Source organism: Phoca vitulina, unplaced genomic scaffold (assembly GCF_004348235.1).
Source record: "Phoca vitulina isolate PV1807 unplaced genomic scaffold, GSC_HSeal_1.0 scaffold46, whole genome shotgun sequence".
NCBI classification, from domain to species: Eukaryota; Metazoa; Chordata; class Mammalia; order Carnivora; family Phocidae; genus Phoca; species Phoca vitulina.
Window position 1 is genome coordinate 152,493 of NW_022589749.1, and position 19,214 is coordinate 171,706.

Consider the following 19,214-nt stretch of genomic DNA (forward strand, 5'->3'; position numbering starts at 1 on the left):
TATAATATCTGTTGTAACATCTTTGTCTTTTAATTCGATAATGTCCATTTGTCTTTAATTCCATTTATGGTTCTGTTTCAGTTGATTAACTTTTCTGGATGTGGATCATCTTTTTCCTCTTTCCTTTGTATGGCTGAACATTGTGAATTTTACGTTTTACATTTCTGGATGCTGAATTTCACTATATTCCTTTAAAGATGTCAGACTTTGTTGTCACATAGTTAAGTAATTTTTAGGTCAGTTTGATCCTTCTGAAGCTTTTAAGGCTTATATAGCTGGTCACAGCAGTCTTTCTTCTTAGACTGTAGCCCCACTATTGAAGTGTGATCCTTCTAGTGATGCTGAGGTTTCTCCATTTTGACTAATAGACGATTCCCAGCCTTGTGTGAGCTCTGGGAATTGTTGGGCTGTTTGCTTTTTGGTAGTTTGTTCCCTGCTCTTAAGGAGAAGGTTTCTGGGATCAAAAGGAACCCCTTTATAGATCATCAGATTCCTACATGCATGCAGCTCCTTGCTTTTCAGCACTTCATTCCTCAAATTCTGGCTGCAAATTCTCAGCTTCCCCCAACTCTGTTGTCCCCTCAATACAGACACCTGAATCCTGTTTCAAATTTCTGTCCCTGCAGTAAAGCCTGGAAATTATCTTCAGGCAGTAAAGTTTGGTCAATCATGGAATTTACTTTCTTTGTTTCCTTTCTCTCGAGGATCACAGTCTTGTGCTGCTGTTTGCCCAATGTCTAAAAACTGCTATTTCATGTATTTTGTCAGGTTTTCTAGTTGTTTACCAAGAGTAAGGCAATTCCAGTAGTTACAACTTCATGTTCAGAATTGGAAGTCTTTCTGTTTAAATTGTATTAATACTTCCAATGATTTATCTGTTTCATTGGCCAACAAATTTTTTTTTTTTTAAGATTTTATTCATTTGAGAGAGAGAGAGAGCATGAACAGGGGGAGGATCAGAGGGAGAGGGAGAAAGAAGCAGGCTCCCCAATGAACAGGAAGCCCAACAGTAGGGCTCGATTCCAGGTCCCTGGGATTACAACCTGAGCCGAAGGCAGATGCTTAATTGAGCCACCCAGGTGCCCCTCATTGGCCAACAAATTCTTTTTTTTTTAAAGATTTTATTTATTTATTTGACAGAGACACAGCGAGAGAGGGAACACAAGCAGGGGGAGCTGGGAGTGGGAGAGGGAGAAGCAGGCCTCCCGTGGAGCAGGGAGCCGGATGCTAGGCTCGATCCCAGGACCCTGGGATCATGACCTGAGCTGAAGGCAGATGCTTAACTGACTGAGCCACCCAGGCACCCTGGCCAACAAATTCTATGTCAATTCTACTTTCTAATTTTCCAGCTCCCCCCTCCCCCATTTAATTTTTAAAATTGGTTTAAATATACAAATACGTAAATGTATAATAAAATATATATTAAATATATATGTAACATATATAATATAAATAAAAATACCGTTTTAACCATTTGTAAGTGTACAGTTTGTGGCATTAAGTACATTTACATTGTTGTACAACCATCACCACATCGTTCATCTCCAGAACTTTTTCATTTTCTCAGACTCATACTCAGTACCCATTGAACACACTTAACTCTGCATTGCACCCTCTCCCAGGCCTTGGCAACCACTGTTTTACTTTCTGACTACTCTTAGATTAAATGGAATCATATAACATTTCTCCATAATATTTCTCCGTTTGTGACTGGCTTATTTTACTTAGCATGATGTCTTCAAGATTCATCCATGTTGTAGCATGTGTCAGAATTTTCTTCCTTTTTGAGGCTGAACATTTTATTGTATGGATATATCACATTTTGCATATCCATTTGTCTGTTGATAGGTATGGGTTATTTCTGCGTTTGGCTGTTGTGAATACTGCAATGAACATGGCTTTACAGATATCTGTTGGAATCCCTGCTTTCAGTTGTTTTGGGTATATACCTAGGTCTTACTAAGTTTTATGGACACATGCCTGAGAGAGTATTGAGACATTCAGGAACAGTTCCTGGTAGTGAGTAGATTGCTGATCCAGTAAAATCCAGTTTTTAAACATTCCTATTTTTGGATTCTCAGCTGTCTATTTGAAATCACTATATTTGAAATTCTTTTTGTTCCAGAAGATGTATATTTCCATTCTGGTATTTGAATCATGTTTGATTACATATATTTGTGATATGCTTAGATGTAGTATTTGTTTCTATTTTTATAACTACTTTTATGTTGATCCATTAAAGTGAATTGTAGCTGCAAAATAATACTATGTAGTAGCAAAAATGCTAATTTAAGAAGTAAATAGTAGCATGCCAGTGATTTTTAAATATCCTAGCCTAGTAACTTAGCTCAGTAGTTCTCAGCTAGAGTAGTGCCATTTGGGGCGAGGGGCATTTTTGGTTGTCACCACACTAGAGGTTGTTGTAGGCATTTATTGAGCAGGGGCTAAGTTTGTTAGATGTCTTACATTGTGCAGGACAATGCTGTACAGTGAATAACTGTTCTGTCTCATATGAGGTTGGAAGCTCCTGTATGGCCTCAGTCTAAAATATTCTACATATACACACAAGGCATTTTTCCATGATGTTAATATATACTGCAGTCAATGAATGCAACTGGTATGTACATCAAGGAGTGAGTAATGTCCTTTCATATAGAGCTTTACCAAGAGTTGTTTACCATTTTGGAAAAATGCATCACAGTATTTTGGTCACCATTTCACACACCCGACTCAGTCAGCATTTGTAGGTGTCAAGTTCGTGGTCATTCATGGTATGGGTGCAAACATCTTACTAGATCCTATCTTCTGGTGTAGTGATGCCCAAATTTTTACATATTAGTGTTTTATTATGAATCAGTTTCCTTTTTTTTCTCCTTCATATTATAGTTATGGCATTGTGTTGATTTTTTAAAGTTTTGTGGCTAGGTAAGTTATCAATATAATTTCATGGTTTAATAAAGGAACTGTTAAAAAGTTTATTATAAATAGGACGTTTTAAGGGATGCCTGGGTGGCTCAGTTGGTTAAGCATCTGCCTTAGGCTCAGGTCGTGATCACAGGGTCCTGAGATCGAGTCCCACATCGGGCTCCCTGCTCTGCAGGGAGTCTGCTTCTCCCTCTGTCCCTCCCCCCACTCATTCTCTCAATCTCTCTCTCTCGCTCTCCAATAAAATCTTTAAAAAAAATAAATAGGAGGTTTTGAGTCTGGTAAGCTTGGAGCCGCTGAATTGATTGAATAGCAGAGAGGACTGAGCTGCATAGTCCGTGTGGCACATACACAGTCTTTAAGATTGCTGTAGTATTTCTGTGAAAAGTTATCACTAATAGTACATTTCAGATATGTGTGAAAATATTCTTTTATCAGTATTCTTTGGAAGATACCACTATTTCATGAATGTGCAATACCATTGGTACTTTGAGAAACAATGTTGTATATCTTGTCTTGCTTTTATATATTGACCTTATTTTTCTCAGTTACTGTTTTTGTTCTAAATTCTATATATAATTTTTACTTCAAGCCTCTTTTTGTCTGTTTTAAATTTTATTTATTACGGTATAACTGACATACAACATAGTAGTTTCAGGTGTACTCCAAGATGCTTTTTATTTTAGTTCAATACTAAACTCTACCCTTTAGTGTATCCTTTTTGAACAGTCTGTTATTGAATTTGGGTTTTAACTCCTTGTGATGTGACTTTTCATAAAATCTGATCCTTTACATTTATCACTATAATTTCTTATATATAAACTATCTGATACTGTAAGACCAACTGTAGGATGAACCTTTTTAACACTTCTAAACATTTTTGATGTGCCTTTGCAGTCCTTAATGGCAAGTGAAATTTGCGATTTATTGGTGGATGACTTTGTATTGCAAATGTCATTGCCTGCTTATATATCAATTTAGCCATGTGTAGAGGTGTCTTTTCGCTCACTTGCCACCTCAGTTATTTGCACTGACAACATTACACATGGCTGAATTTTAAGTTAAATTTATATATAGAATTTGTTTCATATTTCTTCAAAAGGAATATGATACAAAGATTATTTTATGTGCAGGAAACAGCCTGTACCAGGACAGATGATACAATTAAAAGAGAAGTTGCTAACTCATTGGAACACATCTCAGAGTTTGAAAGATAAGGGAGTTGAGTGTGACTGATTCATGACTTGTGGTGGATTATAACCCAAGTGCTAACATCTTTAAAAATCCTAATTTTTTTTTTAAAGATTTTATTTATTTGACAGAGCGAGAGAGCACAAGCAGAGGGAACAGTAGAGGGAGAGGGAGAAGCAGGCTCTCCGCCAAGCAGGGAGCCCGATGCGGGGCTCGATCCCAGGACCCTGGGATCATGACCTGAGCTGAAGGCAGACACTTATTAACCATCTGAGCCATGCAGGTGCCCCTAAAAATCCTAATTTTTAACAGAAATTGCTCAGCTTCTTGCTATCTAGTTAAGAAAAAATGAAACAGTATAACCACATACAAAATTTAGAGGATTCCCAGATATTCCTCTATTCGCCTCAAGATTATGTGTTCTAAAGATGTCAAAGAGAACAGAATTGCAGTTTTTAAAAGTGACATGTTAACCTGATATGACACACGACTGCTGATGGCCAGAAGTTCAGAAAAATTGTTAAACTTGTTAAATTTTGAAGAAAGTTTCAGTTCAAATTTTGATCAGATTTTGAAGAGGAAAGTGGTATGTAGTTGTTTTGAGAAATGTGTTGCCGTGATTTCACAGTGGATGGCATCTTAGAATGGAAGAAATGAGTTATTTCTCCCTTTTAAATCTTTCCTCTTTTCAAACATGCCTTTTTCAAGATCGATTATGCCTTACCATTTCAGTTTATTCAGAAACTGACTTTATATATTAACCTTTTATTTATTTAAAAAAGATTTTATTTATTAGCTATCTATTTATTTCAGCTGGGGGAGTGTCTGTGAGCGGGGAGGGGCAAAGGGAGAGGAAGTGGAGAGGGAGAAAAAAATCTGAAGCAGACTCCGCACTGAGCTCAGAGCCCCATGTGGGGTTCAATCCCATGACCTTGAGATCCTGACCTGAGCTGAAATCACGAGTCTGACGCTCAACCGACTGAGTCATCCAGGTGCCCTACGTATCAGCCTTTTAATAGTGACATTTGTAATGAACTTCACGCTTTTCAGAGAATAAAATGTATAAATTATGTGATGATAGACATGATCTAAATTCCTCAATTATAGTGTTTCCTCTAGAGGTATGTTTCCTACCCTCACAGGATTCCGAGGCTTCTTCCTTGAAGTTTCTGATCTACTAAGTCTATGTAGAGCCCAGGAATCTAGATTTGTAGGCACCCTAGGTGATTCTTCAGGATAGCTTGGGAAGCTATAGAGCCTGGGCTCATTCCTGGGCGTGCTTCCTAATTTTGACTGCTATACAAAATTTCTTTGCTACAATTTAGGATACATCTATTCTAGTTATAGTGATATTTCAAAGATTGCTAATATCTTGCAAGTACTTCCTTTGTGTCAGGCCCCATGCCAAACACTGAATGGGTTGAATCCTCACAACTCTTGGAGGTATAGGTACTATTATTCTCATTTTGCAAATAAGGATAAATAATTTGTATAAGGTCTTTAGCTAGTAAGTGGTGGATTCAGGATTGGAACCCAGGCAAACAAACTTAAAGCCAGTGCTCTTAACCACACTATACTGGCTGTTGCAAATCAAATGCTAAGCTAAGCTGGTTGTGCAGTACATCATAGAGTAGTGTACAATTCACTATGTGTATGAGGTTAGAGACATAAGGTTGAAAGCCCAGCAGAGTGTTGTCTCCTAAATATGTGAGAGAGTCAGAGCAGAAAATAGTAACCAATCCTGAAGGACCACAAAGGGATCAGTTAGATAACTATTAATGATTCTGTAGATTAGCAGTTTTCAACATGTGGTCCCTATACTCCTGGAAACCCTGAAACCCTTTCATGGGGTCCTCAAGGTCAAACTATTTTCATAACATTACTGAGAAATTGTGACTTTTTCTGTGTGCTAACAATTTGTACCGCTGGTACAGCTGCATTGGTAGATAAAGTGTTGGTGCGTAAGCACGAAACAGCGCATTGACACCAGATTGTCTAGTAGCCATTGTACTCTTCACTGCCATATACTCTACAGTTTAAAAAAAAAAAAGTCTGTTTCATTAAAGAATGCCCTTGTTGAAGTAAAAAATAGAGTAAAAGAGTACACGTCCTTTGATTAGTTTATATAATGTAATGGGGAGTTCATAGGTGGCACTTCTGCATATTTAAGTACCGTGGTTGTTTTAAGGAAAAGCACTTGGAGGAGTAGAGTTGCATGCTGACCTAGTAGATTTCTTCAAAGAACACTTTTTATCTATCTATCCATCTATCTATTTACTTGAGAGAAGAGAGAGAAGGAGAGCGTGCACATGCGTGGGGGAGGGGCAGACAGGGAGGAAGAGGGACAGATTCTGGCTGAGTGCGGAGCTGATGTGGCCAATCCCACAACCCTGAGTTCATGACATGAGCCGAAATCGAGTCAGCTGCCTAACGAACTGAGCCACCCATTTTTACTTGAAAGATTAATTGAAAGAAAAATTACAGTTATTCTGATTTGGGTAATTAGCAGACATTTTCTCAAAAATGAAAGAACTGAGAAGTAGGAGGTTCTGCGTGACTTTGGATGTCCATTCATCCTTCTCGTAGGGACTACTTAGTGCCAGACCTTGCATATTTGATCTTTTCTCCTTCTAGACCCGAGGCCTTTGCTGCAGCCATGTTATGGCAGATCCACAGGCATCTGAGCTTGATCCCCCTCTTCTGTCAGTGGGATAGGAAGAATAACCCAGAACCCTGGAACAAACTGGATGTCAGTGATCAATACAAGTTCTACTCAGTGAATGTAGATTATAGCAAACTGAAGAAAGGAGGTTCAGACTTCTAAATGAAATGTTTCACTATAATGCTGCTTTGAATGAAGGTCTTCCAGAAGCCATCTGCACAATTTTCCACTTATCTAGGAAATAAATGCATGAAATCATGTTGGTGTATTGTGTTGGTGTTTATACGAATTAATAAATATTTGAAACTTGGGGAAAAAAATGAAAGAACTGAGGGGGGTGCCTGGTGGCTCAGTTGGTTAAGTGTCCGACTCCTGATTTTGGCTCAGATCATGATCTCAGAGTCTTGAGATCCTGCTCCATGTTGGGCTCTGCACTGAGTGAGAGTCTCCTTCAGATTCTCCCTCTGCCCCTCCGCCACACTTGCATGCATGCATGCGCGCGCGCTCTCTCTAAAATAAAAAAAACCTAAAAAAAAAAAAAATGAAAGAACTGATAGTATTTGTTGCCAGTGGTAAAATTTGAGCTTCCCAGTGTTTAAAGGCTTCTCTGAAGAGATCAGTGGTAATGTTAAGAAATACAAATTTTTGATATTGAATAAGGAAATGTATCAATGTTTTGAAGAGCTATATAACTCAGTGAAATAACATTTGCTGAATAAAATCCAAAGTGCAGGGTAGACCAATGGATTTTAATGTAACATTGATGTGGTTTCAGATTCCATATTGTATGTAACCTTTAAGAAACTACCATTTCTTGAGTTTTGTTGCAGTATTGAAGAATAATATCCACAACTTTCTGAAAGGCTATTTACAAACTCCCTTTTTAAACTACAGATTTGTGTGAGGCTATATTTTCTTCATATATTTCAACCAAAGCAAAGTATTGCAACAGATTAAATGCTGAAGTAGATATGAGGATGCAACTGACTTCTGTTAAACCAGACATTAAAGATATTTGCAAAAATGTAAAACAGTGCCACTATTCTTTTTTTAAAAGAAAACTTGTATTTCGTTAAAAATTGATTTATTTGCATATGTAATGGGTTTACTGTTTTAAAATAAGTATTTTTAATGTTCTCAGTTCTAATTCTAATATGATATATCAGTAGATATAATGTACATAAACAAAAGCCTTTGGGTCCCCAGTGTGAGTCCTGAAATAAAAAAGTTTGCGAACAGCTTCTGTAGACAGTGTGGGTATTATTTTACAGTACAGTATTGTAATTATTGTTGACTTGTTTATTGTTTTAAAGTCTTAATCACTTCAAGTGTGTTGCCCAAAATTCTAGAATTGAAACCATGTGGAAAGCATGAAAATGTCGAGAACCACCACCCAAAGCCATATTCTTAATCCTTTGACAGTTCTCTTTTGCCCCTCTCTTATAAGCTTTCTTATCTTCTTTTTAGTATCTCAAAGCTCTTAGGTATCAGGGATCCAGATCATAATTTGAAAGGTTCTTTGTTCTCTTTCCTCCTTCCCTACCACATCTGTTATCCTTATTGCTCTTGTAATATAGTTATTGGCCCTCAATTTGAGAGATTGTTCTCAAGAGATACTATAGATATCTTTAAAGTTTTATGGTTTTATTTCAGATGGTTGGTTGGAAGTCTGAATGCTGATGGGATTTTGTTCTTTATATATATTGAGGAAAACTTGGTCTGGTAAGAAAGCCTGAATAATAGGGATTAGGAAATCTGGAGTGTGGTCTTGAATCCACTTTTAACCAGTTATGAAATTTTTTGTTCCCTTGGTTTCATCATCTGTGAAAGGCAGATACTAATCACCCCCTGGCCCCCTTTATATCTTATTCAGCAAATAGTTGACTTTTTTACATGTGCTTGGTAGAAGAGATACAAAGAAGAATTAGGCATGGATCCTGCTGTCAAGTAACTTAGGGTCTAGTAGGAAAAGTAATGTCATTTTTACCTTGCAGTTTGGTTATTTATAGATGTATCTTATTTTAATCATTAGAATATAACTTTTTGGAAGGCAAACCTATTTTTACACCCTCAATAATGGATACCACCAGCAGAGCTTTGTACCTATTAGGTACAGGAACTATTTCATAACACAAATAATAAGGGACAGGACTAACCTATTGGGAAATTGGATTGTTTATTATATGTTATGATTTTAAGGATGTGATTTTTTTTTTTTTAAGCTACTAGAGATTTGATTGTGTGAAAGGAGACTGTGTCCTCCCCTGCCAGATAAACCAGGATTCAGTCCTTTGCTCTGATGCATATAAATGAAAATTAGGTAGTATCACCACAAGACTCTCTAGTTTACTGTATTAAAGCAGGGATCCATCACAGCCTGGTTAACTAAAAATTTGGCTGCTGGCATAGCTAAATGAAGTCTAGATTACATTGATAACAATCTCTTCAGGATTGGATTCCAAAATTCTTATTTTCCCCTTCCTATCATTGGCAAAACCCTTTCCAAGGTTTTGTCCTTTTGGAGAATTTTATGCTTTGTCTCCTTCCTTATTCTATTTTTCTTGAATGTTATATAGTACAGGAATCAGTGAATATGGCCTGAAGGCCAAATCTGACCCATCAACCGTATGTGTAAATAAAGTTTTATTGTAACACAGCCATGCCCCTTTGTTTACATATCATCTATGGCTGCTTTCATGCTGTAATGGCAGAGGTTAATAGTCGGAGCAGAGACCCTATGGTTTGCAGTCTAAAGTATTTACTATCTAGCCCTTTTAAGAAAACATTTGTTGGCTTCTGCTTCTCACAGTATTTCTGGTGAAGTGCCAGTTTCTCATCCCTCCGTGCTCCCAGTTTGTCATGAGCAGATTTTTTGGTAAAATACACTAAAATAAATTACCAGAAAAAAAAGTAGTAAAAGCTTATAAAATGCATGCCCCCAAATTTCATTATTAGAGGCAACAGACATAAAATTACCAAATTGCTGTAAAGGTTTCAAAATCATTTATTCTGTTTTTGTACTTTACTTGAAGTGGGTCAGTTACCAATAGTTTGTGAACCAACACCAGTGCTGAATCACATTTTGAATAGCCCTGTTCTAGGGACACCTGGGTGGCTCAGTCCGTTGAGTGTCTGCCTTCGGCTCAGGTCATGATCCCAGGGTCCTGGGATCGAGCCCCACATCAAGCTCCATGCTTAGTGGGGAGCCTGCTTCTCCCTCTCCCCCCTGCTCCCCCTGCTTGTGCTCTCTCTCTCTGACAAATAATAAAATCTTAAAAAAAAGAATAGCCCTGTTCTAGTAGTCAATTATTTAAAAACTTTTGTATTTATATAATTTATTTAATTTGTTTAATAATTATAAAAATATTTGTGTAACTTATTTGGCATATATGCCAAAGTATGCTGAAGATATATCCGGAAAGTGATGTGTCTTCCACGGGTGAGCCAAGTCTTTCCTGGGTAATTTTATGTGTTCTTTACCAACTTGAAGACCCTGTTTAGTGACTGAGTAGACTTTTTTTTTTAAAGATTTTATTCATTCATCTGACAAAGGAGCACAAGCAGGCAGGGCGGGAGGCAGAGGGAGAGGGAGAAGCAGGCTCACCGCAGAGCAAGGAGCTTGATGCGGGACTCGATCCCAAGACCCTGGGATCATGACCTGAGCTGAAGGCAGACGCTTAACTGACTGAGCCACCCAGGCGTCCCAAATTGGTGGTTTCTATAGGATTTTTGTTTCAGGTACTTTTTTGGGGGGTCAAAATAAACTATATATACACAGACACACTACTATATATGGGGTGGGTGTGTGTGTATATATATATATAATCACAATTTTAACTTCAGTTATTGTTTGAAAACATTTAGATTCAGTAATCTTTACCTTATTTAGGAAGAGATGTTAGCACTTATTTTTATATTTTGCTTATAATAAGCACACTATAAGTTTTCTTTATAGATAAAATCTCCCTATTAGAAATTATTCTTACTGTGCCTCCTAGAAACATGATGAGACAAAATAAAAAATGAAAGCATAACTATTTATTTTAAGGACCCTAAATAGAGTGACTAAGTAAACACTAATAGATTATAAAAAGAAATTGGTTCATAAAAAGTTAAACAGTATACTGTATGACCCTACAGTTTCACTCCTGCTAGTTTGGCTGCCTATAAATTCTCGGCTCACATTTGGTATTCTCTGTTGTCTTCTGCCATATTGTATTGCTGTCAAAGACTAAGCTATTCTGATAGTTTTTACAAGTGATTTGGTCTTTTTGCCTGGATGCCAGAATTTTTGCTGTTTTCAAAATCTAGTCATTTTACTAGAGTGTCTTAGAATTGGTCATTAGGGCTTGATAGATTCGATAGATAGTTTCAGTTTTTTATTTCATAAAATTTTTCTTAAATTATGGTTTAGTATTTTTTTATGTTCCATTGCTTTGCTTTTGTTTTTTTGGCCATTATGTCATTATTATGTCATTTTCTTAAATTTTTATTTATTTATTTTTATTTATTTTTATTTTTTTTATTTTTTATTTTTTTTTAAAGATTTTATTTATTTATTTGACAGAGAGAGACACAGCGAGAGAGGGAACACAAGCAGGGGGAGTGTGGGAGGGAGAAGCAGGCTTCCCACTGAGCAGGGAGCCCGATGCGGGGGCCCAGGACCCTGGGATCATGACCTGAGCCAAAGGCGGACGCTTAACGGCTGAGCCACCCAGGCGCCCCAATTTTCTTAAACTTTTAAAGCTGATTTTGAAATATTGTGTTACAATTTTCATCTCTTGTAAAGGCATGTTTTTCTAGTATGCTTTCATTGTCTTTAAGGATGATATCTGCCTCCCTCCCCTTTTTTTTCTTGTAGTGACTTTGAGATAATAACCCCAGTGCTTTCCCTTGCTCATTTGTAAGTGAAATTAATTTCCTGAACTATTAGAAAAAATAGAGAGTCATGAAAACTTTTCTAGCTTCATGGTTCTGGCTCCCTCTTCTGAATTTTCTGCTGGGGGGAGCAGAGGGAAGCTTGTACTGTCACACTTCTGGCCCTTACTCCTCCCAGTTGTTTATCTGGGCCGCATTCTTCCTTTCCCTCTCTTGTCTCTTTTATGCTTAACTTGGATTCTGTTCCCAGTAGTTTCTCCACAGTACAAGGCTTTGCCCTGAAAGTGAGCTTTAGATGGGCTAGCTTTGAGTTTGTAGGGCCAGAGTACTCCATCCGCTTCAGACCTCCACAGTCTCCTTGAAACTCACCCACAGGTTGGAATGTGTAAAACTCCTTTCATTTTCAACTGCTGTTCTTGATTGGCAGGCTGCACTTTCCGTACAGTGTCTGTCATCTCTTTTGGGGTTCTCCTGATTTCACGTTCCTCAGATATCCTTTTGCTTCCCTCTGCTGCTTCTCACATGAATGGCAATTGCACATGGGTCTTTAGCAGTCAGTAGTTGGCCCCTACCTGCTTATATATTGGGTTTCATAACAGACCTTATTTCTTAGTTTTGTTATAAATGCAGATTTTCAGTTTTGCTAATCAGATTGTTCAGTTTGTTTTTATGGGAGAATTCAGGAGGAGTCAAAAACAACTATGCCCTTGCTGCTGCCATCACTCTAGAATCCTGTCCTGTAATTAAATATTTTTTTTAAATATTTTTTTGAGCAGAAAAGTGGCAAAAGTTGAGAATGATAGTATTTTGTTTTTGCTTTTTATTTCGGATGTGCATGTCGTTTAACACAATATAGTCGGAAAAAGCTCTGGTGTGATAAACTATCTTGATTCATTAGGAGTACCAAACAGGTTTAAATTATTTCACTTTGGAAACATGATTTAATCTGTTTATATGATTAGCAAAATTCAACTGGACTATTCTTTGGTTTGAGAACAATTAGGTAACAAGTAATATGTATTTTGTAATTCATATAAAGCGGTAGAGACGGAGATACGTGGAAGAGAAATTAAGCTAGAAAAATGTTCTGTTTGTACCAATACCTTAATAATGGCAACCTTAAATTAGTCACTGCATGGTAGTGTACAGGTGGTTAGTTTACTGTTAACCATATTTATTTATGTTTCTTCATAGTCTGGCCTTAATACATGCTAACAAAATGATTTTTAGCAAAGTGTTTATGCCCCATTATTTAGGATATAATTGTTTTGAGGTACAAATTTGGAATTGACATCAACGTCTGATCATTTAAAATACATAGGTTTGTTTCACTGCTCTACCAAGGAAGACAGTTTACTTCATCCACTTTTACATTCTTTTATGAATTACTATATCTTCAGCTATAATTAACAATAATCCTGACTTGACTGACATCATTAGAACTTGTTGAATCCATACTGTCAGGAATTTTTATCTGTTGTGCTCATTGCAATATCTCTAGTCAGTGCTTAGGAAATATCTGAATAAATGAAAATATCTAAAATATCTGAGTAAACAGATGAAAATATTATCTCCATAATAGTGGTTGGGCAGCTCAGTGATAGTATCAGGGGCCCATATTCTTTCCATTCTTCTGCTCTGTTCTCTTCAGTGTATCTGCCTCATCTGTAGGCTTGCTGCTCTACTGTTTGCAAGATGGCTGCAACATTTCCTAGACATCACTTCCTTGAGACCACATCTAGAGGCAAAAAAAGAACCTTTTCTCCCCTGTGTGTGTGTTTGTGTGTGTGTGTGTGTGTGTGTGTGGTGTTTGGCTTTTTGCTTTGTTTTGTTTTAGATCAGGGAAGACCTTTTCCTCCTATCTCATTGGCCAGAATTGTATCATAAGCCTAAGCCAGATTACTGTCAAGGGAACTGGAATCTCCAGAATTTGCTTAGATCTGTGCTGTCCAATAAAGTAGCCTCTAGCCATATGTGGCTATTTAAATTTAAATTCATTAAAATTAAATGAAATTATAGATTCAGTTTTTCAGTGGCACTCACCACATTTCACTTATTGGACGGTGCAGATACAGAATGTTTCGTCATCACAGAAAGTTCTGTTGAACAGCGCTGGCTTCCATTAAGGTGATTTATCCTCTGGGCCTTCTGGAATTACATTCACTCTTAAGACTGGAATTCTCGGGACACCTGGGTGGCTCAGTCAGTTAAGCGTCTGCCTTCAGCTCAGGTCATGATCCCAGAGTCCTGGGATCGAGTCCCGCATCGGGCTCCTTGCTCAGCAGGGGGTCTGCTTCTTCATCTATCTCCTGCTCCCCTTGGTTGTGCTTTCTCTCTCTCTGACAAATAAATTAATAAAATCTTAAAAAAAAATTTAATAAAAAAAAAAAAAGGCTGGAATTCTCTCTGCAGCCTTCCGGGGACATCTGCATGATGAATAGGTGCAGAATCTGACAGCAATTCCACCCTGGTGTGGCTCTTGGGCTACAGGTACATCTCCACTCCCTTTGCAGGGTGACAAATTTCCTCTGTTTATGAAAAAGTAAGATTTTTCTGCCTGAAAGAGGACCTCACACATTTCTGAAGCGAGTGTTGTTTTACTTGAGACCAGTAACTTAAGCTTTGGAGTCAAAATGCTAAGTAGCAGAGAGCTGTGATTTACTTGACAAAAACTGGTTTATATACATTTGTCAATTTCTAATTGAGTAGTTGAAAAATGATATTGTGTTATTTCTGTTCATTTATTGTGCTACACAGAAGCTCTTATACCGGGGAGTCTACTTCACAAATTATTAGAACTGTGACTGTGGAGGTGGGTTGCACTGTTCTATTGCTTTACATCACCTGTTATTTTTTATTCTATTGCTTATCAGGGTGACAGAAAAAGGATATGATTATTGATAGTCGTCTTTTCTTCCCTAGTCATTCTTGGCCTTTCTGGCGTCTTGTGATCATTCCATATAAAGAGAAGAAATGGTGGCTTGGAAGGATACTGATTTCCCTATCCTCTTTCCTCCATACTAGAGATAGGGTCAGACGAGCTTTTTCCTTCCTTTCTTTCTTTCCCTCCCCTTGTGGAGTGTCCTCACCAGTTACATGCATGTACTGAAAATCCTGACTTGGTGTTAGGTCCACATAAATAACATAAATATCATAAATACAAGAATACATAAATATAAGAATGTTCTCATTTTTGTACTGTTTCTCTTGGTGAGCCAGATTGTACCAAAGACACATGCTTTGCTTTGGAAACACTTGACAGTGGCTGTTATTTAAAAGGAATTGAGGGAGTGAAAAGAAGGGGCACATGCACCCCAATGTTCATAGCAGCAATGTCCACAATAGCCAAACTGTGGAAGGAGCCGAGATGCCCTTCAGCAGATAAATGAATAAAGATGTGGTTCATATATACCATGGAATATTACTCAGCCATCAGAAAGGATGAATACCCACCATTCGCATCAACATGGATGGAACTGGAGGGTGTTAATGCTAAGTGAAATAAGTCAAGCAGAGAAAGACAATTATATGGTTTTACTCATACATGGAACATAAGGAATAGTGCGGAGGACCACAGGGGAAGGGAGGGAGAACGGATGGGAAGAAATCAGAGAGGGAGACAAACCATGAAAGACTCTGGACTCCGGAAAACAAATTGAGGGTTACAGAAGGGAGGGGGGTGGGGAATGGGGTAGCAGGGTGATGGGTATTAAGGAGGGTACGTGTGGAGATGGGCACTGGGTGTTACACGCAACTAATGAATTGTGGAACGTTACATCAAAAACTAATGTATTATGTGTTGGCTAATTGAACATAATAAAAAAATTAAAAATTAAAAGGAATAGGGGGGCACCTAGGTGGCTCATTCAGTTAAGCGTCTGCCTTTGGCTTAGGTTGTGATCCCCGGGGTCCTGGGATCCAGCCCTGTGTCATGCTCCCTGCTCAGCAGGGAGCCTGCTTCTCCCTCTCCCTCTGCTCTTCCCCCCACTTTTTTTAGAATTTAATTTTATTTAAATTCAATTAATTAACATATAGTGTGTTATTAGTTTTCAGAGGTAGAGTTCAGGGATTCATCAGTTGCATGTAATACGCAGTGCTCATTACATCACTTGCCTTCCTTAATGCCCATCACCCAGTTAACCCTACTCCCCTCCCCTCCAGCAACCCTCAGTTTGTTTCCTGTGGCTAAGAGTCTCTTATGGTTTGTCCCCCTCTCTGATTTCGTCTTATTCTATTTTTCCCTCCCTTCCCCTGTGATCCTCTGTTTTGTTTTTTAAATTCCACATGAGTGAAATCATGTGATAATTGTCTTTCTCTCATTGACTTATTTCACTTAGCATAATACCCACTAGCTCTGTCCATGTTGTTGCAAATGGTAAGGTTTTGTTTTGTTTTGTTTTTGTTTTTGATGGCTGGGTAATACTCCATCGTATATATACACCACATCTTTATCCATTCATCTGTCGATGGACATCTGGGCTCCTTCCATAGTTTGGCTGTTGTGGACATTGCTTCTGTAAACATTGGGGTGCAGGTACCCCTTCAGATCACTGTTTGTATCCTTTGGGTAAATAACTAGTAGTGCAATTGCTGGGTTGTAGGGTAGCTCTATTTTTAACTTTCTGAGGAGCCTCTGTACTGTTTTCCAGAGTGGCTATACCAGCTTGCATTCCCACCAACAGTGTAGGAGGGTTCCCCTTTCTCCAGGTCCTCACCAACATTTGTTGTTTCCTGACTTGTTAATTTTAGCTATTCTGACTGGTGTGAGGTAATATCTCATTGTGGTTTTGATTTGTATTTCCCTGATGCCGAGTGATGTTGAACATTTTTTCATGTGTCTGTTGGCCATTTGTATGTCTTTGCAGAAATGTCTGTTCATGTCTCCTGCCCATTTCTTGACTGGATTATTTGGTTTTTGGGTGTTGAGTTTGTTAAGTTCTTTATAGATTTTGGATATTGGTCCTTTATCTGATATGTCATTTGCAATTATCTTCTCCCATTTTGTCGGTTGTCTTTTGGTTTTATTGACTATTTCCTTTGCTCTGCAAAAGCTTTTTATCTTGATGAAGTCCCAGTAGTTCATATTTGTTTTTGTTTCCCTTGCCTTTGAAGAGGTGTCTAGGAAAAAGTTGCTGCAGCTGAGGTCAAAGAGGTTGTTGCCTCTAGGATTTTTATGGATTCCTATCTCACATTTAGGTCTTCCATCTATTTTGAGTTTATTTTTGTGCATGGTGTAGGAAAATGGTCCAGTTTCATTCTTCTACATGTGGCTGTCCAGTTTTCCCAACACCATTTGTTGAAGAGACTGTCTTTTTTCCATTGAATAGTCTTTCCTGCTTTGTCAAAGATTAGTTGACCATAGAGTTGTGGGTCCATTTCTGGGTTCTCTATTCTTTTCCATTGATCTGTGTGTCTGTTTTTGTGCCAGTACCATACTGTCTTGATGATTATAGCTTTGTAAATAGAGCTTGAAGTCCAGGATTGTGATGCCACCAGCTTTGGTTTTCTTTTTCCACATCCCTTTGGCTATTCAGGGTCTTTTCTAGTTCCATACAAATTTTAGGATTATTTGTTCCAGCTCTCTGAAAAACGTTGATGGTATTTTGATGGGGATTGCATTAAATGTGTAGATTGCTCTAAGTAGCAAAGACATATTAACAATATTTGTTCTTCCAATCTATGAGCGTGGAATGTTTTTCCATTTCTTTGTGTCTTCCTCAATTTCTTTCATAAGTGTTCTGTAGTTTTTGGAGTACAGATCCTTTACCTCTTTGGTTAGGTTTATTCCTAGGAACTTACGGGTTTTGGTGCGCTTGTAAATGGGATCGACTCCTTAATTTCTCTTTCCTCTGTGTCATTGTTAGTGTATAGAAATGCAGCTGATTGAGAGTTTGACTTCTTCTTTGCCAGTTCGGATGCCTTTTATTTCTTTTTGTTGTCTGTTTGCTGAGGCTAGTACTATGTTGAACAACAGTGGTGAGAGTGGACATCCCTGTTGTGTTCCTGACTTTAGGTGAAAAGCTTGCAGTTTTTCCCCGTTGAGAGCTATATTCTCTGTGGGCTTTTCATATATGGGTTTTATGATACTGAGGTATGTTCCCTCTATCCCTACGCTGTGAAGAGTTGTTTTTTTTTTTTAAGATTTTATTTATTTATTTGACAGAGACACAGCGAGAGAGGGAACACAAGCAGGGGGAGTGGGAGAGGGAGAAGCAGGCTTCCCGCCGAGCAGGGAGCCAGATGCGGGGCTCGATCCCAGGACTCTGGGATCATGACCTGAGCCGAAGGCAGACGCTTAACGACTGAGCCACGCAGGCGCCCCCACTGTGAAGAGTTTTAATCAGGAAAGGATGCTGTATTTTGTCAAATGCTTTTTCTGCATCAGTTGAGAGTATCATATGGTTCTTGTTCTTTAATGTGGTTTATCATATTGATTGATTTGAGAATGTTGAACCACCCTTGCAGCCCAGGAATAAATCCCACTTGGTCGTGGTGAATAATCCTTTTAATGTACTATTTGATCCTATTGGCTAGTATCTTGGTGAGAGTTTTTGCATCCATGTTCATCAGGGATATTGGTCTGTGATTCTCCTTTTTGGTGGGGTCTTTGTCTGGTTTTGGGATCAAGGTAATGCTGTCCTCACTGAAAGAGTTTCAAAGTTTTCCTTCCATTTCTAGTTTTTGAAATAGCTTCAGAAGAATAGGTATTAATTCCTTAAATGTTTGGTAGAATTCCCCTGCCTTCCCCCAACTTGTGCTCGTTCGCTCTCTCAAATAAATAAAATCTTTTAAAAAAATAAATGAAAGGAATAGGAATAACAGGAAATTTAGTTTTTCATTATTGATAAACTTTGCAAAGTTCTGTAATTTAATGATACTTAGGCTTTGGGGCATTCAGGCCTACTTATTTTATTGTGGTTTTTTTTGTTTTGTTTTGTTTTGTTTTTGTTTTTGTTTTTAGAGGAGGGGAGGGGCAGAGGGAAAGAGAATCTTAAGCCAGGTCCAAGCCCAGTGCAGAGCCCGATGCAGGGCTTGATCTCACAACCCTGAGATCATGACCTGAGCTGAAATCAAGAGTAGGATGCTTAACCAGCTGAGCCACTGAGCCACTGAGGCGCCCCCAGGCTAATTTTATTTTATTTTATTTATTTATTTTTAAAGATTTTATTTATTTATTTGAGAGAGAGAGCAGGAGTGGGAGGAGGGGCAGAGGAAGAGGGAGAGCAGACTCCCTGCTTAGCAGGGAGCCAGACGTGGGGCTCGATCCCAGGACCCTGAAATCATGACCTGAGCCAAAGGCAGACACTTAACCAATTGAGCCACTCAGGCGCCCCCAGGCTGACTAATTTTATTTTATTTATTTATTTATTTTTAAAGATTTTATTTATTTATTTGACAGAGAGATAGCGAGAGCAGGAACACAAGCAGGGGAGTGGGAGAGGGAGAAGCAGGCTTCCTGCTGAGCAGGGAGCCCGATGTGGGACTCGATCCCAGGGCCCTGGGATCATGACCTGAGCCGAAGGCAGATGCTTAACGACTGAGCCACCCAGGCGCCCTG

The 19,214-nt window shown here is 38.4% G+C and overlaps 1 protein-coding gene across 1 annotated transcript in view; it reads left to right on the forward strand.

Moving 5' to 3' along the window:
- The window catches only part of SPPL3 (signal peptide peptidase like 3), a 139,665-nt gene that overhangs the window by 28,583 nt on the left and 91,868 nt on the right, over nt 1-19,214 (forward strand). The window lies entirely within an intron of this gene.